The sequence below is a fragment of the Dromiciops gliroides genome, chromosome 3 (assembly GCF_019393635.1).
Source record: "Dromiciops gliroides isolate mDroGli1 chromosome 3, mDroGli1.pri, whole genome shotgun sequence".
NCBI lineage: Eukaryota > Metazoa > Chordata > Mammalia > Microbiotheria > Microbiotheriidae > Dromiciops > Dromiciops gliroides.
Genome location: NC_057863.1, coordinates 283,357,542 through 283,382,314, shown reverse-complemented (window position 1 = coordinate 283,382,314; position 24,773 = coordinate 283,357,542). Strand labels below are relative to the sequence as shown.

The window sequence follows — 24,773 nt, the reverse complement described above, 5'->3', positions numbered from 1 at the left end:
CCATTATTCTCTGTTATTTTTCTTCTCTGCCAAGCCCCAAGAGACCATAACTGAATAGACCATGTAGATACATACAGCCAGTGCCCAGTATGGTGCCTCTCACATAATAGGTGCTTAATAAATGTATTGATTAAATGACTGGTTGACCAACACAGAGAATAGTCATTGTTATATCTTGGGGGGGGAGGGGGCGGGCGTCAGGCTGGGATGGAAGAATTATGTTACATAATATACTTGTATTTCTTAATTAGCCCCATAATCATAACTTATAAGGCTTATTATAAAGAAATTCATATATCAGGATGAGTTTTGAAGTTGAGTTTTAAGCATTTTCATATGGTACTTTGGCTGTCAAAGATCATTATAAACATTTATTGAATTAAATAATAGAAATATTTATTGCAATTTGTAAGAAAATCTAAAGAGAAAGGAGTAAAAAAGTCAAAACATGTAAAGAAAAAATAGATATTTCCAAAGTTAACAAAACTACTTTATCATACTCATTGTTATCACAGATATGTTAGTTAAAATACTGTTATTATGCTCATAAATTAAAATGAATTTGATCAATCCATTTAAAAGGATATATTTATATATGTATATATTACATATGTGTTTATGTATGTATATATATTAGATATACCAAAGTGTTGATGTATGGAAGGTCATAAATAATCAGTAATATAAATTACAGGGTAATACGGCTACATTTTAAAATTCCTATTTTATTGCTCAAATCCTCCACTTTAGTGTAGATTATCACCCATACAAATTCAATCATATATAATTTAGTTTTAAATTAATTAAAATCATCTATGCAAGTACATTATAATGTTATCAGACTTTATTACAGAACTCTAAATAAGGTTGAAGTCACCAGGAGACTAAAGAAAATTACACAATTTGTTGAGACCTATGTACTCTGCCTGAAATGAAGACTGAGTTTAGTAAACTCCTGGTGATCTGTGCAAAAAGTCAATATATTTTCAGGCCCCCAAATTCTTATTACAGTGACATCCCAACTAACTAGTACTGGGCCAACGGAATCAAAGAATTGGTACTTCCTCCTGAGTCTGCTGCTTATTAGTTGCATGACCTTAGGTAAGTCACTTAACCTCTCTGTTCCTTGATTTCTTCATCTGTTACATGATGGGGCTGAACTTTATGACCTACCAGCTTAAAACGCTATGAACATATAAAACTAGTTTCAAGAGTTGAAACACTCTGAAAAGATCTAAAGACCTACATTTTTTTGAAAATGTCTATTTGAAGACAAAAGTCTTCATTTTTTAAAGTCTGTAATTTTTTTGAAAGCGTCTGCAAAAGAGACCAGCCTTAAGAACTCAGTTTAAGAGATTTTATATGTTGACTGGTCATCAGAGCTCATGAAGTTAAGTTGTGACCAGTGAAATGTAAGTTTCTGTCATGTTTTACTTTAATTGTTTTTTTAGATCTGAGGCCTGTGGGTAATTTTTTCATGACTCATTAATCTGGTCTGCATACATAAAGACAAAGACAAAAATAAACAGAGGGCGATTTTTCCAAAAGTAAAAATTCACAACAAATTAGCTTTTTATTACATTACCAGAAGGGGAGTAGCTTACTTTTCTTTTATAAAATGAATTTTAAAAACCATTTCTGAACATTTTCTTTGGGGGATCAAAAATTATGTTGTCATTTATTGAAAAAAAATTTTAAAAACAATTTCAATCATAAATTATTTCAAGGAGCTTTATCTTATGTTTCCTATCTTTTTTTTTTCTTCTTTCAATTCTAAATAGAGGATTCATGTCAAGTGCTGAACACTTTCTTTTGATTCTTTAAACATATTGTGGATGTCTGTACTTTCTAGGCTTCCTACATAATAATATTCCCTTAATCTAAATTCACAATTAGAATTTCCTTTTCATATCACAAATGTCCTTGATAATGACTTTCATAACACTTTTCCAACTAAGTCATTTCTGGTAATATTCTCCAGCCTTCTTGTGTCTATCATTTGTCCTTCCATTACCTTTTAGGTCATCTGCAATTTGAAATTGTCAAATATCATGGCATTTCCTGGTTTGCAGTTAGGTAGCATCTTTGGAGGATACTAGAATTAAAAATATGAAGTGTTTGCAGTAGGGAGTAATCAAGGTTAATTGAAAACAATAGATAATTTCCCAGATGTAACCTAGATAAATCTCTTTCTTCTCCTATTCAATTCTTAGCCCAGATCATAAGCCAAATATAAGCCCTGTTTAGGATTTACTAATGACATATTAAATCAATGAGCTTCCTATTTAATATAAGATTGTGTAACATTTTCAAAATGTATACTTTTTTATTAGGAATACTTAGACCTATTCTCTTTCAAATGACAGTTTCACTGAAGCATTTTTGTAATGTTATGTGATTCAATGTCATTAGCCCAATGTCACCTGTGAATAGAAGCATGTGGAGAACTCCACCAAACCTTTTTTCAGTTGCACTCTGTGTAGGTTATCATCCATGATACTGCTGAATACCTTAGGTAATCAGATGTCTATTTTATGTCCTACTTCATATGTATACTTAGCATGGCTATTAAACAAAATTATCAGGGCAGCTAGGTGGCTCATTGGATAAAGCACTGGCCCTGGATTCAGGAGGACCTGAGTTCAAATCTAGCCTCAGACACTTGACACTAGCTGTGTGACCCTGGGCAAATCACTTAACCCCAATTGCCTCACCCCCCCCAAAAAAAATTATCTGTTTTGTCATACCTATTAAAGAATCTTATGTAGGTCTAACATAAATTGCATTTTGATCTACCAAGTATTTTGTTGTTGTTTTTGTTTTGGGGGGTGGGGGGGTTGCAGGGCAATGGGAGTTAAGTGACTTGCCCAGGGTCACACAGCTAGTAAGTGTCAAGAGTCCAGAGTTGAACTCAGGTACTCCTGAATCCAGGGCCGGTGCTTTATCCATTGCGCCACCTAGCTACCCCCTACCAAGTACTTTTTTGAAGTTAACTAACAATGGACAAAACAGAATCTTACCATCTCTCATCTCTGTGCCTCTCAGTGTATGCCCACAAACATAGAAGAAACCAAAGCTATCTATAGTCATATGAAAAAAATGCTCTAAATATCACTTATTGAAGAATTTAAGATTAAATCAACTCTGAGGTATCACCTCATACCTGTCATATTGGCTAACATGACAGAAAAGTAAACTAAGGAATGTTGGAGAAGACACAGGAAAATTGGAATACTAATGCACCTTGAGGCATTCTGGAAAACAACCAATCATTCTCACAAACAATGTGACAGTAAGCCCAAAGCACTGTCAAACTATACATACCTTTGGGGGCGGCTAGGTGGCGCAGTGGATAAAGCACCGGCCCTGGATTCAGGAGTACCTGAGTTCAAATCCAGCCTCAGACACTTGACACTTACTAGCTGTGTGACCCTGGGCAAGTCACTTAACCCCCATTGCCCCACAAAAAAAAAAAAACACAACTATACATACCTTTGATGCAACAATACCATTATCAGGTCTATATCCAAAAGAGATAAAAGAAAAAGGACTTACATATACAAAGATATTTATGATAGTTCTTTTTGTGGTGACAATGACCTAGAAATTGAGGTGATGCCCTTCAATTGGGGAATGACTGAATAAGAGCTCAAAACTAATTTTAAAAAGAATTCTAATAAATAAATCACAAAAAGTCCAGTAGCATCCTTTTTTTATTTTTTTCCTATTTGTCCTGTATACCTACTGTTCCTATATATTTCTTTGCATATTATCTCCACCATTGGATCATGAATTCTTTGAAGCCTGGAACAATCTTTTGCTTCTATTTGTATCCCTAGGATTTAACAAACTGCCTGGTACAAGGTAGGTGCTTCACAAATGTTTATTGATAGATTATCTATCTACCTACCTACCTACCTATCTATCTATCATCTATCATCTATCTATCCAACTATCTCTCTGTTTTTTCTTTTTTTTCTTTCCTTCTCCCCAAAAAAATCATCTAGAAGTGGGTAGTGTCATGTTTGACAGCTCTTGGGGTAATTTCTATCCTGTTTTGGATGCACCCCTCAAGGAGACATCTTTCTTCTGTTCATTTTGTGCTATCATATGGTGCCCCTAATACATTTCCCCAAGAAGTTTCCAACACTGCTACTTGTCTGTCCTTCTTCTGAACAGTACTGAATGATATCTTTCCAAGTTGGACCTGTGGGACCCCATAATCCTCCCTATAGTCCAATAATTATCCATACATTTTTCAAATATTCCAACTACAGCCACCATTGATGCAATGAGAATTTCTATCTGTAGGTCTACTAGTTCTGCATTCTTTTTTTTTCTGTATCATATTCTTCTACCTGATATGTCAAAAGTTCCCCCTTGCATCTTTAGAGTTTTGATTTCTTCATTTTCCCTGTGAAGCACTATTTTAATTTTTTAAAGGATCTTTTCATTTTATGTGATAATCTGAGTAAATATTTCTAATATTTTTTTTGGTGGGGCAATGAGGGTTAAGGGACTTGCCCAGGGTCACACAGCTAGTAAGTTTCAAGTGTCTGAGGTCGGATTTGAACTTAGGTACTCCTGAATCCAGGGCTGGTGTTTTATCCACTGTACCACCTAGCTGCCTCCTCTAATATGCTTTTACCATCTCCTATGGTTGGGATATAAACTTCAATTTTGTGTATGTATTGCTCTTATTTGACAATGGAATGGATGCTAGCATAGTATAAACATTTTGCACATCACTACTAAATTTCTCCAGCCCTTCATTCTTGCTTAAAGTGGGGGTTATTACTTAAAGTGGGGGTTCTTTGTTCTCTGACATTCTAGCTATCTCTCATAGCAAAATGCTACATAAAACTTTTTTTCCCCAAGAAATTTTCCAAAAAGCCTCCTAGAAATAAACCTTTGATCAATAGCTAGTGAAGACAGAAGACATTGGAGAAAAGTGGCATCAAGACAAAAAATAAAATTAATACTGTGAGGTCAGGAGAATTGGAAGAGGTATAAAATAGGTTATAATTTAAGACAATCTGGCAGACAACAGCAGAGGGCCACTCTATTGGCATTAAGATTGCTGTAGAAAGCTGGGAAAGAAAACACTGTCTCAGGAAGATAAGGTCTGCTATAAATAAAGCTTCATTTATAGGTTAGCAGGTAAAAATAATCTGGTGTGGTGAAGAGTAAAACTATGGTCACCTTATTTCTGTCCTAAGTTTAGGAAAATTAGCTGGGTTTCCTAATATAGTTGTTACTTATAAATGAGAAGCTTTAACATCGGTTTGGGGGATTAAAGCATTTATTAAAGTACATTAGATATCAGTAAAGAGAGAACACCTTGGTCAGAAAGTTAAGAAAAAGTCTATCTAGCATAGAGGAGAGAATAGAACTCAGCCTGGCCTGCTTCTTCCTCCAAGTCTCCTGCCACCAAGGGTCCCTGAGAGAGTTTAACTGAGAATAACTGCATGTGGAAGCTTTTTTGGGGTAGAGAGGAGAGGAGTCCTTACACACTGCTCAAAGCTAATTGACTAGCATCATGTAAATCTATTGGTTCACTGGACTTGAGGGTGACCCCATGTTAAGGTCAGAGTTTACATCCTCTGAGAACACACCCTCTTGAGGGCCAGTCCTTCAGGTAAGTGTGGTTCCAATCAAGTTAATTCCAAGTGAGTCAATCCAATCAATCCCCTGGGGGGCGGGGGCAGGGGGGGGTGCTTTGGGCAGTCCCCAAACCCTATTATTTTCTCATAAAGGCATAATAGAATAACCATTAATGTAAGGGCTCAGGGTTCGTAGGAGCTTGGCAGTTCAAGAACATAACCTTATAATAGCTATACATTAAGATTTCTGGAAAAAACAGAATATGTTAAAGTGAATCTCTAAAGAAATGTCATTTAATATATCCTTCATGGACCAGAAGATCTTGTTTCACCTGATTAGAATTTTTAATAAAGTGTTTAACTGTAGTTATACTAAAAATCACTATATGAAATAAACCCTTTAATAAGATTTTCATAGTAAATCAAAGTGAATGCACCTTGAGAGTTGAGCTCCTTTGGCTAAAATATCAAAGTCAACAGTTTCATTTTTATAAATAAGGAAACAGAAGAATGAAAGAATAGACAAATTAATGAATGAATAAACAAACAAATAACCAACCAAATAAATAAATAAATAAATGGATGACCAAATGACAAAATAGATAGATGAATGAATGAATGAACAAATAAATAAACAGATAGATAAATACATTTTAAAATGAACAAATAAATAAATTGATAACTAAATAAATAATGAATAGCCTTGGGGTCTTTACTAGAAAAGAAAAGAATGTTCTTTTTATTTTTTTCCTTAGAATTCAGCACCTTATTCATTAAAAAGTTACTACATAACACATATATACCACAAACATAAAACTTATGAAGTAATTCCGAGTACAATTAGAAGTAAGGAAATTTTACTTTAAAAATATAACTATCGGGCTGCTAGGTGGTGCAGCGGATAAAGCACTGGCCCTGGGTTCAGGAGGACCTGAGTTCAAATCCAGCCTCAGACACTTGACACTTACTAGCTGTGTGACCCTGGGCAAGTCACTTAACCCTCATTGACCCCCCCAAAAAATAAATGAAAATATAACCATAAAATAATATATAGCCATAAACCCAAATTTTTCATAGCCTGGGAACTTGGACAATAGACATAGTTCCTTACTTAGCATTTCCTCAAATGGTTTTCACTTTAGTTGTACCTGTTAAACTTTGTGGTTCTGAGGACAAAACATATGAGAACCAAGGCTCAATCACCTCCCCAAACCTTCTACTCCCACACAATACAACATTGATGTCACACTGAAGTAGGACTTTAGTGGAGGACCAGATCTATGCATAAGTACTAATAGAATGGAGACAATATGAAGGATTATTTTAATTAGAAAGATATTAGAAATAAGAAGGAAGTTATTGCACTAGACAGGGAAGTAGTAACAGTAACTTAAAATGGTGGCAGCAGAAACAGGAAAGAAAATATCTGAGAAGTATTTAGAAGATAGAATTGGCAAGAAGCTCTTTTTTCCCCCCTGTACACAAGATTTTTAATAAAATAGTATATGTAATACCCCAAACAACATTTGATCAAATGAAAAAGATTCAACAAAAATCATAATCTCACAGTAGAATAATGGCACATTTGGCTTTTTTAGTGTGGCCACATGCCTTTTATTAGCGGTACAGCTGAAAAGTCATTACAGCATCCAGTTAACATTTTGGAAAATTTGTGATCTCCGTGACTATAAATGTATAACATTCTGCTTGCTACAAGCAACTGATTTGTGTTGGTTCAGTCCCCATTGGTCACAGATTATATCTCAATAGCCTTTCAAACCCCATATAAATATCCTAGAATGCATTTGCCAGTTCCAGTATGGGAAAGTGAGCATCACACAGAAAACTCTGGGCCACCTTTCTCTGACTTCAGTAGGAATCTCGGAGTTGAAACCCAGTGAAAGGGTTCATCCACAGAATTGAAGGCTGGTCTCCCAAAACAGACTTCATCCCTTCCCATCCAATCCTCCGTTCCCAAATTGGCTTTTCGCTTTTCAGTCTTTCAATCTCCGTTTCATCATTGCATACTCAGTGGATCTGAGGGCCAAACAGAACTTTGGTGAAAGTGAGAAACAGAAGACCCTCAAGGCACAAGAAGATTACCAGGATTACAGCTACAGGTGGAGAAAAATCACTGCATTCAGTCCACTGCCAGCGGACACAGGAAAAAAACTGAAATCCACACAGATCAGAGCATGAGCTGAAGATAAGGCTATATACATTGTAAAGAGCAAAAAAAACCCTCTAATTCTTTTCTACCACACAATTGTTCACGCACAGGCAGTGGTGATCCATCTTCCGAATACATCACTTACAAACAGTGCAGCGGTGTGCACGCTCAGGCTTGACACAGCAACAATCGCGACACTTGTAGATCACCTCACCAGGCTTCAGCTCCAGACTCTCCATGTGTTCTTTAGTAGCATTGCCTTTGGGAACCGCCCCAGGGTCAGTTAGCATAATCCTCAAATGAGATGACAGGGCCAGAACTGCCAAGCAGTGAAAAACAACACTGTTGATCAGGGAGTACCAAAAGTCTTTGGAAGGGAGAAATGTGACAAAAGTCACAACAAAGTCTGCATAGACAACTAGAAGCCACGTCATGATAGCACAGACCACCCCACAGCCATCTCGGATGAACCAAATTCTGTCTGCGGTGTCAGTTTCAGTTGAGGATGAGGATGAGAAATCCTAATCCTAATTTTCACCAAGAAGGGGATGATGTTCCACATCCCGGAATCTGTGCCCTGATGACTGCATGATTTCCTGGGCTTACCCTCACAGACTTTTTTTTTTTAATGTTACTTGGACGTCGTGCCTTTGCTTCAGGCTAAGGTGCATATTGTCATATATGATATGATCCGGGTCCCAGGGCCAGGCTGGGCGGGAGCCCCAGGGGTTCGCCCAGCGTAGCGGCTCCTCCTAGCCTGCGGGGGACTGCAGCAGCAAATGAGAGCGGGCGCACATCACGTGCTCATGACCCGGGCGCAGGCGCCGGGAGGAGAAGACAGGGTCACCACCACACTCGGTCCCCTGGCGCCCGGGTTCGTTGGGGGTCTCTCCCCCAAGGAGGACCCAGCCACCCAGGGCTCCGAGAGCCGAGCGCCAGAAGCTCTTTTTTAAAATAGTTATTTCTTACAAGTTAGATGTAAAATGTTTAGGAACTTAATGCATTAGTTTTTGAGTGTGAGGAGGAATTTAATGGCAATGGTTTCATGTGGCACAAAATAGGTTGAATATCAATAAATCAAGTTACATTCAACTTTGGCCTGACATTGTATATCTTTTTGTCCCTTGCAAGGATTTGTCATTTTCTTTATTCTATCCAAATATCATTACAAATATGCATCTTATTTGTAATTTACATTATAATCATCTTTAAAATATACACATCAACCAAACCTACAATTGTTCTTGTGTTCCTGAGATGCAGCCTTAATTCTCTGAATGGATGTTCAGCTGCATTAATGAAATACACAAATCTCATTGCAGCAGGAAGCAATAAGGCTTCAATGTCACTTCCCTGACAAGAACAAGAAAACTATGCTATGAATCTTTAAATATGCAAGCTAAACATCAAAACAATGGAGCACTTCTAATTGCTTTATCAGAGGGCAAGTCATACTAATTAGATTGTAATGTTAAGAGTACTTCAGTGGTACTTTGACACAATAATCTTTTCTAGGGCAAGGAAGCAGTTTAGATGTTTCCTTTTCACCTTTGAAGTGCAGATCTCAACAATACTGCAGGCTGGAGGATGCAATATTGACTGAAAAAAAAGCAGATTTAGATTTTAGTCCCAATTAACCTGTATATTCTTTAGTCATTTAAACATTTACTAAATGCTTACGATGTGCCAACCACTGTGCTAAGTGTTTTAGTCAATCACAACCTCTCCAGAGTAGTTTCTCCACTCATGAAAGGGAAAGCATTCATTCTGATCTAGTGAATTCATGTATTTGAAGGAAGACTAAAAATCAAGAAATGTACTCCCATAATTCTCCTTGATCAGAGGTCATCTGCTTTGATGTATGACATATAATAGAGTCATACTGCTGTTATTAATAACACATCCTAAAAATTAGGAGGCAGTGTGATCCAGTGGAAACACTACTGGCTCTATAGTTCAAATTCTGACACTTTAGGAAAGTCATTTAATTCCCCTCAAACTCAGTTTACTGAGTTGTAAAATAAGAAAAGTGGACTAGATGTCCTTTGACATTTTTTTCCAGCTCCAGTCCTTTTTTTTTTTAAAACTGGATTTATTATTCCACCAGCGTAAGGAATTCCCAGTAAGGACCCTCCCTCTAGGAATGCACATGAGCAACTGTTCTGAAACTTATATTTTTAGAGCATTATCTAAAGCCTTGGTCACATAGCTATTATATGTTAGAGGCAAGATTTGAACATAGGTCTTCCTGACTTGAAGGCCAGCTCATTATCTTCTATGTTGTTTCACCTTATATTATAAAATGTATGTTTGGGGGGCAGCTAGGTGGTGCAGTGGATAAAGCACCAACCCTGGGTTCAGTAGTATCTGAGTTCAAATCCAGCTTCAGATACTTGACACTTACTAGCTGTGTGACCCTGGGCAAGTCACTTAATCCTCATTGCTCCTCAAAAAAAGAAAAAAGAAAAAAAAAAGTGTGTTCTATTTTTTTCTTTTTGTGGGTCAGTGTGTGTTAAGTAACTTGCACAGGGTCACATAGCTAGTAAGTGTCAGGTGTCTGAGACTGGATTTGAACTTAGGTCCTCTTGAATCCAGGGCTGGTACTTTATCCACTATTCCACCTAGCTGTCCCCTTAAAATGTATAAAGGGAAAAAAATATGAATGGTAATGAAAACTTAATCAAGCAGCGGTTCTTACATGTTGTATGGGACCCATGAAGGTTCCCAAAACCGGTTGAGGGAGTCCCTAAGTGGAAAGCCATTTTCAAAATAATAAGACATTTTGATTTGTAATAAGTAAATATAAATATAACTCCTATTTCAAAAAAGTTTCTGACTTGTCTGAACTGCTGGTGAACAGAACACTGTACACAGTAATAGTAATATTATACAATGATCAACTGTGAATGACTTAGCTTTTCTCAGCAATACAATGATCCATGACAATCCCAAAACACTTGTGATGAAGCATACTATCAGCCTCCAGAAAAAGAATTAATGTTGTCTGAACACAGACTGAAGCCAGCTATTTTTCACTTTCTTTCTTTGAGGCTTCTTGCATAAAATGACTAATATGCAAATGTTTTAAATGACTGGACATGTTTGACTTATATCAGATTGCTTACCATCTCAGGGAGTGGGGGAAGAGGGATAGAATTTGGAACTCAAAATGTTTTTTTAAATGTTAGAAATTGTTTTTACATGTAATAGGGAGAAAAATAAAATGTTATTAAAAATAAGTTTTAAAAGCTTTCAGGAGGAGTCTTTAATAATTTTAAGTGGGCAAAGGGGTCCTGAAAACAAAAGACTTGAAAACTGCTGGTAGGCAGAGGTGTCAAACTTGTGACACATAAAATGCAAGCTAAAACCCCCTAGTTCCTATTTAATTAGATTAAAATATAATTGAAAATGTACTATAAAATAATTTAAATACAATGCAACACAGATAATGTTAATTTGTGATTTTCTAAGTCAAAGAGGAACTCATTTTTATTTGAGTTTGACACCACTGTATAGAACAATAGATTTTTTTTAAATTAATAAAGTATTTTATTTTTTTCCGTTACATATAAAGATATTTCTCAACTTTTGTTTATACAAGCTTTACAATTTCAGATTTTTCTCCCTCCCTCCTCTCCCTCCCCCCTCCCCTAGACAGCAGGTAAACTGATATAGGTTATACACACACACACACACACACACACACACATATATATATACATGTATATACACACATACATATATATACACACACATACATGCACACAGACATACACATATATACACATATATACATATATATACACACATAATAACATTAATCTGCATTAGTCCTGTTATAAGAGAAAAAATCAGAGCAATGATGAAAAACCTCAAAATAGAAAAAAACAACAGCATCAAAAACAAAAGAAATAGTACGGTTCATTCAGCATCTATACTCCACAGTTCTTTTTTTCTTTCTTTCTTGGATTTGGAGATCCTCTTCTATCATCATGAGTTCCCTGGAACTCTTCTGTACCATTGCATTGGTGAGAAGAATATAGTCCATCACAGTAGGTCAACACTCAATGTTGATGATACTGTATACAATGTTCTTCTGGTTCTGCTCATCTCACTCATCATCAGCCCACACAAGACCCTCCAGGTTTCTCTGAATTCCTCCTGCTCATCATTTCTTTTTTTTTTTTTTTTTTAGTGAGGCAATTGGGGTTAAGTGACTTGCCCAGGGTCACACAGCTAGTTAAGTGTCTGAGGCCGGATTTGAACTCAGGTACTCCTGACTCCAGGGCCGGTGCTCTATCCACTGTGCCATCTAGCTGCCCCTCATCATTTCTTACAGCACAATAGTATTCCATTCCATTCATATAAAACAACTTGTCCAGCCATTCCCCAATTGATAGGCATACCCTCAACTTCCAATTCCTTGCCACCACGTAAAAAGCAGCTATAAATATTTTTGTACATGTGGGTCCCTCTCCCCTTTCCATGATCTCTTTGGGAAAAAGACCCAAAAGTGGTATTGCTGGGTCAAAGGGTATGCACAGCTTTATCGCCCTTTGGGCATAATTCCAAATTGCTCTCCAGAATGGTTGGATCAGTTCACAGCTCCACCAACAATGGATTAGTGTTCCAATTTTCCCACAGCTTCTCCAACATTTATTATTTTCCTTTTTTGTCATTTTAGCCAATCTGATAGGTGTTAGGTGGTACCTCAGAGTTGTTTTTATTTGCATCTCTCTAATCATTAGAGATTTAGAGCATTTTTTGATATGGGAATAGATAGCTTTGGTTTCTTCATCAGAAAACTGCCTGTTCATATCCTTTGACCATTTCTCAATTGGGAAATGACTTGGATTCTTATAAATTTGATTTAGTTCCCTATATATTTTAGAGATGAGGCCTTTATCAGAAGTACTGGCCACAAAAATTGTTTCCCAGCTTTCTGCCTCCCTTCTAATTTTGGCTGCATTGCTTCTGTTTGTACAAAAAATTTTTAATTTAATGTAATCAAAATCATCCATTTTGCATTTTATAATATACTCTATCTCGTTTGGTCATAAACTGTTTTCCTTTCCAAAGATCTGATAGGTAGACTAACAATAAATTTTTTCAAGTATTGGTATAGGATAGTCACAGAATTCTTGTGATTTATAAAGCTGAAAACATAATCTCCCTTCTCACTCAAAACTACTATATCCATTATGACCAGAAATGAGAATGAGTTGCATTACCTGGTAATTTATTTCAGCTGGTTTATCTCTCTGGAATGGGGTGAGATTTCTACTGGCAAGGAATAAGCACTGAATGAATTTTTAAGAAATTGGTCATTTCTACCTATCTATAAATCAATATTTTTCTACAAATGAACTTTAGCTGCAACATAACCACATAAAATAAAATGTGTTGTAAAACTATATGCTATAGAAACTACAAAAGTATGAGTAAAATTATATGTATGCGGAGCAGCTAGGTGGCTCAGTGGATAGAACACTGGCCCTGGATTCAGGAGTACCTGAGTTCAAATCCGGCCTCAGACACTTAACACTTACTAGCTGTGTGACCCTGGGGAAGTCACTTAACCCCAATTGCCCTGCCAAAAAAAAAATTATATGTATGCATATATACATATAGATGCAATGAAAATAATAGAAACATCAAATTTCAGAAGGCATATCTTATTTTAAATGCAAAATAGTTGATTATTTTAAGTAGGTTAAACACAGAAAATTACATAAGAATATTTGCAGTCTTCATGTAGGTTTAATCATAGCACATGGGAGGATAAGAGTATTTTTAACAGGGAAATTGGAGAGGGACAGGGGAGATGATCATGTCAAGCAGCATCTAGCCAAGGAAGGGTCTTTGTAACTCAAATCCTGCCAATTTGCCAGGAATGGAGAAAGCAAAGAGGAAGAGAATTCCAAGTATGCTCAGCATGTAAATTATATATGCATCCCTTATGAAAAAATGAACATATTATGATATTCATAAGGGTATGGATTGACTGTTTTGCAGACCCCTCTCTGGGAATCCTTGTCATTTTCAGAACCATGACAAACTATGGTAATTTTTGAGATGGGGGAGAGGAGTGGACCTTCCTCAGAATCCTGAGTTTCAAAATAATTTGAGATGGAGTTGAGAGGGCAATAATCTGCCTAATGGAGACTGAAACAGATCCATATTGTCTTAAAGTGGGAGTAGCAGGAGCAGGTCAGAGCCATCGGATCCCTGCAGAAATCTTTCTATGTGTGTTCTGAAACTAAGGACTAAGCAAAACAGACTAGACAAAAAGCCTTTTGGGTACCTAATGCTTAAAGAATTTAAGGAAATCAGTCAAAGGTTTTAAATTCTTTTCAAATTTCTTCTCCCAGGCCTATTTAATAATAGATATTTATATGATTTTTTTTACTATTTAATCTGGTTTTATTTCCTGATTTTTCCACATAAAAATATTTTTGAACATGACTTGTGATGAATAACTGTTTACTAATAGCATACAGATAGCACAATGGAAGATGCCTGTGAATATATAGGAAGATATACTTAACTGGGACAAAAAAAAAAAAAAAGGAGGCAGCTAGATAGTTCAGTGGATGGAGGGCTGTTCCTGGAGTGAAGAAGACCTGAATTCAAATCCAACCTCAGATACTTACTAGCTGTGTGACCCTGGGAAAAACGCTTAACCTCTGCTTGCCTCAATTCATTGGAGAAGGAAATGTCAAAGCACCCCTGTATCTTTAGTGACAAAATAATGGAATTTGGCAGTTCTTGGTTGAAGCAGGCTCATGGCAGAGGACTTGAGGAAGAACAAGCCCAGGCTGGAACTCCAGGCTAGATATGCCTTTTCTTAACTCCATGTGTTCTCTTTTTTCTAATACCTACTATGCTTTAAGAAATGCTTAATGACAAAAGACTGGTGTTAAGTTTCTCGTTTAAGGTGACCAAAGATTAGATTTTTTTAGACATCACATTTAGATTTTAAACAATACACTTTGGGGGCAGCTGGATGGTGCAGTGGTTAAAGCACTGGCCCTGGATTCAGGAGTGCCTGAGTTCAAATCCGGCCTCAGACACTTGACACTTAATAGCTTTGTGTCCCTGGGCAAGTCACTTAGCCCCCATTGCCCCGCCAAAAAAACAAACAAACAAAAAAAGCACATACACTTTGCCAAGAAAATCCCATGAACAACATTAATGTGCTATGGACATTAGTCAGATACAACTGAATGACTGAACAACATCAAAGGACAAAAGAGTACATGTCAGACGAAAATAGTTAAGACTTTGAATTGCTTTTATGAGAGAAATGTAAACCTGACATTTTATAAATAACTTGTGTCTTATGTCAATTCCTATAAACTAAGACAATTTGACCTAGCCTAGAAAGGAATTGCTTATTGTAACCAGGCAAGATTGCTTTGAATGGTGATGGCTGAAACAAATACCCAGCTTCTGACCTGAAGAGGAGGGATGAAGTAGGATATGGATAAAGAGAAACTTTTGGTTTTGTAAATATTAGTTCCTCCTCAAATTCCTATAGAAAGAGGAAATAAAGAGTGAGTTCCAAACCCCCTTGGTTCTGCAGTGAAGCTTGACAGATATAATGAATGAAAAAAGTCTCATTTAAATGTTTATTAGCTAATTATGTGCCAAGCACCATCCTAAACACTAAAAGCAAAACAATTGCTGACCTCACAGAGCTTAAATTCTAATAGGGCAAGACAGGACATTTAGGATGGAGTTGGTCAGGCAAGTGTATTTTGTTCTGGGAATTCAAGGCATAGTGAGAGCAGCCTCAGATAAATCAATTTAACTAAATTAAATGTCTTTTAGGCATTATTGAGGTATGAATTCTATTGCATTTCCCATAACAGGGGAAAAGAGAAAATCTCAGCAGGGGGAAGGAAAGCAAGAAGATGGCTCAGGTGGACAGCTGAATGTGCTATAAAACCAGATCTCAGTGATCTAGGGTCACCCTAATATCATGAGTTTTTTCACTTTTCACTGTGACTAATCTGTTCATCCAGGTTCCTGGACAATCATTCTAAGGCTATGATAACTGCTATTGCCAGGGTGTAAAAAGGCTACTGTCAATGCTGTGTCTAGTTTTTACTCCTATCCTACAGATGGATGAGATGTGACCTTTTAGGAGTGATGGTGAAGGAAGAATGGAAAGAGGAAATCAGGTCAAAACTAATGGGGTAGCTAAGTGTCATAATGGATAAAATGTGGAACTACAGACTATGAATCAGGAAGATCTGAGTTCAAATCCTACCCCAGAAATGTTATAGTTGTATGACTGGCCAATTCACTTAATATCCTCAGCCTCAGAAAATTTTTCGTAGGTCAGACACATCTCTACCAAATAAGAATTTCAAGTTTAAATTATACTCTGATACCCATTTAGTCCTGATTGCTGGATGTAGATCTAGAATGAGGGAGGGCAGTGGGCATAATAAGAATAAAGTCAGGTGGGAGCAGGGAAGAAATTTCTGATGGGAAAAAGATGAAAAATAACAAGGTTGTAAGATAGAAGATGGCTAGAATTCAGAGACAGAAATCATATTTTTAAATTACCTTTTCAACTCCCACGTTTTTTTTGGCCTCAAAAAATTGTAGATAAAAGCATTTAAAGAGAGGGAAGATCAATGCTCCTTTGACCTGGAAGGATGAACACCAACTAGAAGCAAGAGGGAAGGAATTGGGGTTTTGGCAATCATATATTTTATCTGGGAACTCTGCTCTCCCCAGGCTTCGAAGTGACTGAGAAAGTCACCCTATTTGGCTGGAAACATGACCAAATTGCTATCTAAAAGAATGCTACATCAGGAAGAAAAGTTCAAGAATCTCTAGAGAAATGAAGAAAAATATCGGAAGAAGGCAGAGGGGCTACTACCACTGGATCTCAAACTATCTACAGAGCATTATCAAAATGATTTCATACTGGTTAAAAAACAGAATTTGGTCAGTGGAACAGATTAGATGCAAAATATAACTATGTAAATAAATCCAAAGAACCCAGTTATGGGGTAAGATCTTGTCCTTTGCCAAAAACTGATGGAACAACTGTAAAGCAGTCTGAAAAAAAAGTTTAAGAGGAACATCTTACAGCATATTTCAATAAAAGCTCCAAATGGATATATTACCTACAAATAAATGATCAAATCTTTAATAAATTAGAAGACCAAGGAGAAAATATTTAACAGATCTATGAGTAAACACAGAACAGAAAGAATCATAGCAGATAAAGTAGACAATTTTGATTAATATGTCAAAACATTTCTGCACAAATAAAATGAATATAGCTAAAATTAGGCAGGAAACAAAGCTGGAGAGGGGGCATATTTTCTTCAAATTCTCTGAGTAGGATCTCACTTCCAAGACATGTAAGAAATGGGTTTAAATTTAGAATAAGGAGACATCTAATCAATAAATGCTCAAAACATAAGAAAAAGCCATTCTTAGGGGAATAAATGCAAGCTATGTATAGTGGTCTAGGAAAAGGCTCCAAATCATTAGTGTTGTTTATTGTTCAGTCATTTTCAGGTGTGTCCAACTCTTCGTGATTGCACTTGGGGTTTTCTTAGTATCTTAATAAAGATACTGGAGCAGTTTGTCATTTCCATTGGAAATATGAGATTTAAAATTACTTTCTTACAATTATTTGATCTGAAAACATCCATAATCATCTTCAATGTATATTTCCTCATAATTAATCTACCAGAGATTTGTCATGTAACTTAATATGATAAAACTCAAGTCCTATCACCCCAGGTTGTCAGTTGACATGGACTAAATTCAACCTTGGGAGCCTCCCACCCCTACCTCAAATCTAATCTTAATAATTTGCTTTGCCCTCATACATAATTTTCTCGGGGAATCTTAAAATATAGCTCATTTCCAGGACTTCACAGATGTGAGTAAAATGGTTGCAATTCCTGTGTAAGCATTCAAGATAACAATAAAATTTAGGTACAAAGAAACCTTTATTTCATCCATAAGCAGAATGCAGAAAACATCAAGGACTCACAGTAGCCCATAAATGATGAAATTCTCTTTCTTTTACAGTGAATCCCACTTTCTTCCCAGGGACCAACACATTTCTCAAGATACACAAGGCTAACGTATGATTTAAGTTCCCCTCTGAAGGAAAAGAAACTCAGAAAGGCAAACTTTTTCCCATTGAACCTGTTCAGTCTAAATAACAAATTGCAGTAATGAATTCACATCATAGCCCATTCCTTTGTTACCCTACATGGATTCACATGTATAATACATGGATTCACATGTATAATCATCTTTCTCTCCAAATGTTTGGCACTGTCTAGGTAATCTCTCTTTAGGATGCCAGGTTTGGGAATCTTTCAGGAGCTCAACATTGTCATAGATGTCCTTTTTCTTTTACTCAGAAACTTGGGCCATGTGGCTCTATACTGTTTAAAAACTGAAGGTATAAGGGGGAGCGGAAGGACACATGGTTCTGAGTACATTCTTAGCTCAGGTTTGAAACTTTCTCTTTGTGTTTCTATTTTTCTGTGACTTTCTTTCTGTGCCACTGCATGTGTATGTAAGTGTACTTCTGTGTATCTAACTATCCAACTTAGCTTTCTCAAGGTTTCCCCCAAGCATTAGCTGAAGACACGTTTTATGGTCCTAATACATAGGGTTAACCAGTCAACAACTAATTTATTTAATCACATCATCCACAATCACTGAGTTTTAATCATTTATTCTCACTGAGGTGTGAATTTTTTGACAAATACCCTGTCCTAGGAGGTATCTTCATACCTCTCATCGATATATTACTGACCATGCACAAATTTTATAGAGACAAAAAATTTAATACAAAGGCTCTTCTTCCTATTTCAACATCAACTTCATTAAGCTCCAGTAATTAACCCTCTGAACTAATAATTATTTTCTTTTTTTCCCCATTTATTTAGAATTTCAACTTTCCCTAAATTACATATAAAAAAATTTTAACATTTATTTTTAAAATATTGTATACCAGGTATCATCAACATTATGTTCATCAACTGAGACAGACTTGATCCTTCTCAACAATACAACAGTACAAGTTAGTTCAGAAGGACTCATAATGGAAAAGGCTCTCCAAATCCAGAAAAAATAAAAGAACTGTGGAATATCAATGCAGATTGAACTGTACTATTTCTTTTGTTTTTGGTATGGTTGTTTTTCTTTTTTGAGGTTTTTCCTTTTTGCTCTGATTCTTTTCTTATAACATGACTAATGCAGAAATATGTTTAATGTTATGGTACATATATAATCTATATCAGATTACCTGCTGTCTTGAGGAGGGAGGAAGGAGAAAAATTTGAAACTAGAAATCTTTTAAAAACAAATGTTGAAAACTATCTCTACATGTAACTGGAAAATAATAAAATACTTTAATTTTTTTTTAAAAGTTGTATACCAAATTATTTTCCTACCTACCTACCTCCCCAACATCCCCCCTTAAGAACTCAAGCAATTCAATGTAAGTTATCCATGTGCCGTCATGCAAAACATTTCCATGTTAGGTTATGAAAGAAAACAGACAAAAATAAAACTTAAGAAAAAGGAACTAAAAAAAAATATGCTTCAATCTGCATCCAGACACCATCAGTTCTTTCTCTGGAGATGAATTGCATCTTTCATAAGTCCTTCAGAGTTGTCTTGGATCATTCTATTGCTGAAAAAAGCTTTTATTCACAGCTGATCATCTTACAATACAGCTGTTACTTTGTTTACAGTACATTTCACTTTGCCTCAGCTCATGTAAGTCTTTCCAGGTTTTTCTGAGAGCATCATGCTTATCATTTCTTATAGAACAATAGTGTTCCATCATAATCTTATCTCACAATTTGTTCAGCCATTCCCCAATTGATGGGCATCATATCAATTTCAAATTCAATTTTTTTAAATCTCTTTTTGGATACTGAACTAGTAGTGGAATTACTAGGTCAAAGAGTATCCATAGCCCTATAGCCCTTTGGCCATATTTCCAAATCACTCTCAAGAATGTTTGAATCAGTTTACAACTTTACTAACAGTGAGTGTACTAATGTCTCATTTTCCCCATATACTCTACATTTGTTACTTTCCTCTTCTGTCCTATTATCCAAACCAATACTTATGAGGTAGTACCTCAGAATTGACCTGAATCTCTCCAATCAATAGTGAGTTAGAGATTTTTTCCCATATGACTAGAGGTAGCTTTGATTATTTCATCATATCTTTTGATCATCTATCAGTTGGGGAATGGCTCAGTTCTCTGTTTGAGAAATGAGGCCTGTCAGACAAACTTCCTTCAAAATGTTTTCACAGTTACTACTGCTAACTCTATTTCCCTCCATCCTATTCCTTCCCCATGACATTTACTCTAATTTCTATCTTCTTTTACCTTGTCCCTCCTCAAAAGTGTTTTGTTTCTGACTGCCTGCTCCCCCAATCTGCCCTCCCTTCTATCACCCCCCTTCTTCTCCCTGTCCCCTCCTACTTTCCTGCAGGTCAAGATAGTTTACTATACCCAATTGAATATGTATGTTTTTTGATTCAGCAAATGCTAATGAGATGTAAGGTTCACTCACTCCCCTGAACCTCCCCCATCTTTCCTTCCACTGTATAAGCTTTTTCTTGTTTCTTTTATGTGAGATACTTTATGGCATTCCACTTCTCCCTTTCCCTTTCTCCCATCGCATTCCTCTCACCTCTTAATTTTATTTTTTTAAAGATATCCCTAAATATTCAACTCACATCTGTGTCCTCTATCTCAATATACTCCATCCATCTGCCTTAATAATGAGAAATATCTTATGAGTTACAGGTATCATCTTCCCATGTAGAAATGTAAAGAGTTTACTTTTTAAATATCCCTTTTGGGTTCCTTTACTGTTTACCTTTTTATGCTTCTCTAGGGTATTGCATTTGAAAGTTAAACTTTCTATTCAGCTCAGGTCTTTTCATCAAGAATGCCTGAAAGTCCTCTCTTTTATTGAATTCCATTTATCCCCTGAAGGATTATATTCAGTTTTGCTGGGTAGGTGATTCTTGGTTGGAATCCCAGTTCCTTTGCCATCTGGAATATCATATTTCAATCCCTCCAATTCTTTAATGTAAAAGCTGCTAGATCTTGTGTTATCCTGACTGTGGCTCAACAATACTTGAATTGTTTCTTTCTAGCTGCTTGCTATATTTTCTCCTTGACATAAGAACTCTGGAATTTGGGTATAATATTCCTGGAAGTATTCATTTTGGGATGTCTTTCATGAGGTGATTGGTGGATTCTTTCAATTTCTATATTACCTTCTGTTTTTAAAATAACAGGGCAATTTTCCCTGACAATTTCTTGAAAGAATGATGTCTAAACTCTTATTTTGGTCATGATTTTCAGATATTCTAATAATTTTCAAATTATCTCTCCTGGATCTATTTTGTAAGTCAGTTGTTTTTCCAGTGAGATATTTCACATTGCTTTCTATTTTTTCATTCTTTTGGTTTTACTTTATTGTTGAATTCTCATAAAGTCATTACATTCCTTATGCTTAATCCTAATTTTTAAGTAATTATTTTCTCCAGAGAACTTTTTTACCACCTTTTCCATTTGACCAATTTAGCTTTTCAAGACATTCTTTTCCTCATTGGCTTTTTGTACCTCTTTACCAGTCTTTTTTTACCCAGTCTATTTTTTTTTTTAGTGAGGCAATTGGGGTTAAGTGACTTGCCCAGGGTCACACAGCTAGTAAGTGTTAAGTGTCTGAGGCTGGATTTGAACTCAGGTACTCCTGACTCCAGGGCCGGTGCTCTATCCACTGCACCATCTAGCTGCCCCTGGCCCAGTCTATTTTTTAAGGTGTTATTTTATTCAGTATTGTGTGTGTGTGTGTGTGTGTGTGTGTGTGTGTGTCTCCTTTGCCAAGCTGTTGACTTTTTTCCTGATTTTCATTTAGCACTCTCATTTCTCTTTCCATTTGTTCTTCTACCTCTTTTACTTTATTTTCAAAGTCCTTTTTGAGCCCTCCATGGTCTGAGACCAATTTAAAATTTTCTTGGAAGCTATGCATGTAAGAGCTTTGACTTTGTTATCTTCTTCTGAGCATGTATTTTAATTTTCCTTGTCACCATGGAAACTTTCTAGTGTCAGAATTTTTTTTTTCTATTTGCTCATTTTTCCAGCCTATTTCTTCACTTTTATCTCTTTGTTAAAGTGGAACACTGCTTCCATGGTGGAGGGTTTACTTTCCCAAGCTTCAGGGAGTTTGAGCAGCTGTTTTCTGAGATACTTCTAGGAATTTTTAAGTCCTTAGTTGTTCTAAGGTGGCATTATTTAAGAAGAGGTATGTTCACCACTCTCCTGGCCTATGCTCTGGTCTTCAAGCAACCACAGGTCTGCTCTTCTGCCCTGGAACTATGAACAGAGTCCTGCTCCACTGTGGCTGTAAACTCTTGTGTGCTTGTGCTCCTCTCCCTCCTGGGACTTCCACCTAAGACTATGACCTGGATCTAAGTAGTATCATAGTAACTTTTCAGATTTTTGTAATAAAACTACTTCATTACTAAACACACACACACAAATGCAAAGAATGATTCATAAAAATGAAGGATGACTTATTTTGTGTGATTCTCATTCAATTGTGTAGTCTTGTCTTTCACTTTAATGTGACTATCCTATATTCTTCTATACTAGATTACTATTGTTGAATTCCAATGACTTTAACAATTTGTCAGACATTCTTTATATTTTGACTAAAACCTCCATAATTTTGTCATCTGTGTGTAACCCTTAGTTCAAAGCATCAATTGTCTGATACTCTCATTGGTAGAGATTGATTACTACTTAGTTAGGAGTGAGTGGAGTTGGTGAGGGCAAAAGATGAAAGAGATTCAGACTCTTCTGGTTCCCAGTTTCAAGAGAGAAGATGAGCAATTCCAACCTCTCTTCATGTCATTGAAGGGAGAGAGAAACTGAGTAGCCTGACCTGAGAGAAACTAGCTGTTGGGCAAGAACAAAACAATAAGTCATAACACTCCCACACATGCAATTGGTGTACTTTCATCCTTTATACCAATGAATTATTTTTAATTGAAATTATTTTTAGGAATATGAAATTGACAAACTTAACAAACATTTCCTTGTACAAAGAACAGGAAAAGAGGACTATTTATGAGGCTATCAATCTCTACTATGTATTACTTACTGGGGTGGGGGAGGGTTGAGAGGGAGAGAGGATATATCAAATTTAACATGAAAATTCCAATGCTATCTGGCAAGTATATGTTCCCTTCTGAAATTCTTCCATGTTCTAGTTACATTTTTGTTAATTAATGCTTTTTTATTCTTTCCTTTTTATAATATCATTATCACTACCTACCACCTATCCCCCTAACCCAAACATCACTGAATGAAAAATAAATAGCTTCCCTATAAAAAGGAGTATAGCCACACAAACCAAATCAAGTACTGTATGACAATTAATTCTTTCAACTAATGGAATTTGACAAATTATCTATTAAACTGTGATTTTTAAAATCTTAATTGTGGTCACCAAAAATTAAAAGGCTTCAGTACCAGTCTTTGGGCATTAAACATTTATTAAAGCATACAGGTATTAACATGGAGTTCAGAAAGTTAAGAAAAGGTCTATCTAGCCTAGAGTTCCAGCCTGATTGGGTTCTTCCTCCTCCATGAGCCTTCTTTAATCAGGAACTCCTTCTCAAGCTGACTGTGGAAGCTTTTTTATGGTTCTGGAACAGAGGCAGTCCTTACACACTGCTTCAAGGTGATTGGTTGGCATCATCCAAATCCATTGGCTTTGAAGGTGTTCTCAAATTGAGTTCATTCCTGAGAAAAGTACCTTCTTAAGGGCTAGCTAGGTGTGATTACAATCCAGTTAACTTGAAGTAGGCTAATCAGCAGTCAATCACTCTCACTTGATTCAATCAGTCTAGATTCATCTCCAGGTGGGTCTTTGAGTATCTGCTAAATCCCATCATTTCATCACATTCCCTCCTTTGTTTCTTCTAAGAACAGGTATTCCTTGATGAAACAGTAAAAAATAATTAAGTTTTTGGAAGTCTTTTCTCAGTTCTCTTGTATTCTTGGAGTGGTAAGATGTCATCAGGAAGAAGCTGGATTCTGGTCTGGGAAACTGGGCTCTGGACTCTGGACTGGAAAGCTGGATTCTCTTCTTTAACTGTTTCAACTGTTTCAACTGCTGGATTTTTTACTAAACCTTAGCATAGCATTGTCAACGATCAAATTTAATACAAAGAAAGTTCTTAAAAACATGAATTGAGAATACAAGAATTATGGGGATTACCATAAAAGAATAGAGAATTGAAGGGATATGAGCACTCCCACACTTGAGCAATATATACAGCCCATGCAGTATGCCAGGCTTAAAATAGGTGGATGGGATATACGTCCATGTCACCAAACATATTGGAGGAAACTGAGTCAGGTCTAATCAGATGCATGGGATTGAGACGTCCATGGCATCAAGCATATTGGAAGGGGAATAGAAGCCAGGTGTAGAATGAGATGGGTGGGATAAAAACTTCCAGCCATCTTACAATATTGTGGGGAAATGGAACCAAAAGAAGCCAACCTCAGCTCTTGCCAATAGCCATTCTTTTGGTCTCTCCCAAGTCAGTGTAGTACCTGGACTTCATAAGTATCTCCCCTTATGTGAGAGTTCAATGCCTGCTCTTGTATGTATTCCTCTCATGGGTAAAGCCAATTAATGTCTTAAATGGTAAATTCCCATAATCCAAGTCTCATATGTATTTAAAAATTTGAGGATAATAATGATCACAAAAAATGTAAGTTGCAATGTATAATAATTCCAAATAATAGTTTTTGTAAAAATAGTATTTCTAGAATTAATTTACACTTGTCATGGTAATCAATTTACCAAGGAAATACCTTATATAATTTGATCAAATAATCAGTTGGAAAAACAAAACACAACCTTAAAAGAATGAAAATCTCTATGAAAACA

General features: G+C 36.2%; 1 protein-coding gene and 1 pseudogene across 1 annotated transcript in view; both read right to left on the bottom strand.

The window, feature by feature from the left end:
- Positions 1-24,773, bottom strand: part of CFAP47 (cilia and flagella associated protein 47) — an 849,402-nt gene that overhangs the window by 330,907 nt on the left and 493,722 nt on the right.
- On the bottom strand, positions 7,438-8,363 carry LOC122748759 (annotated as a pseudogene).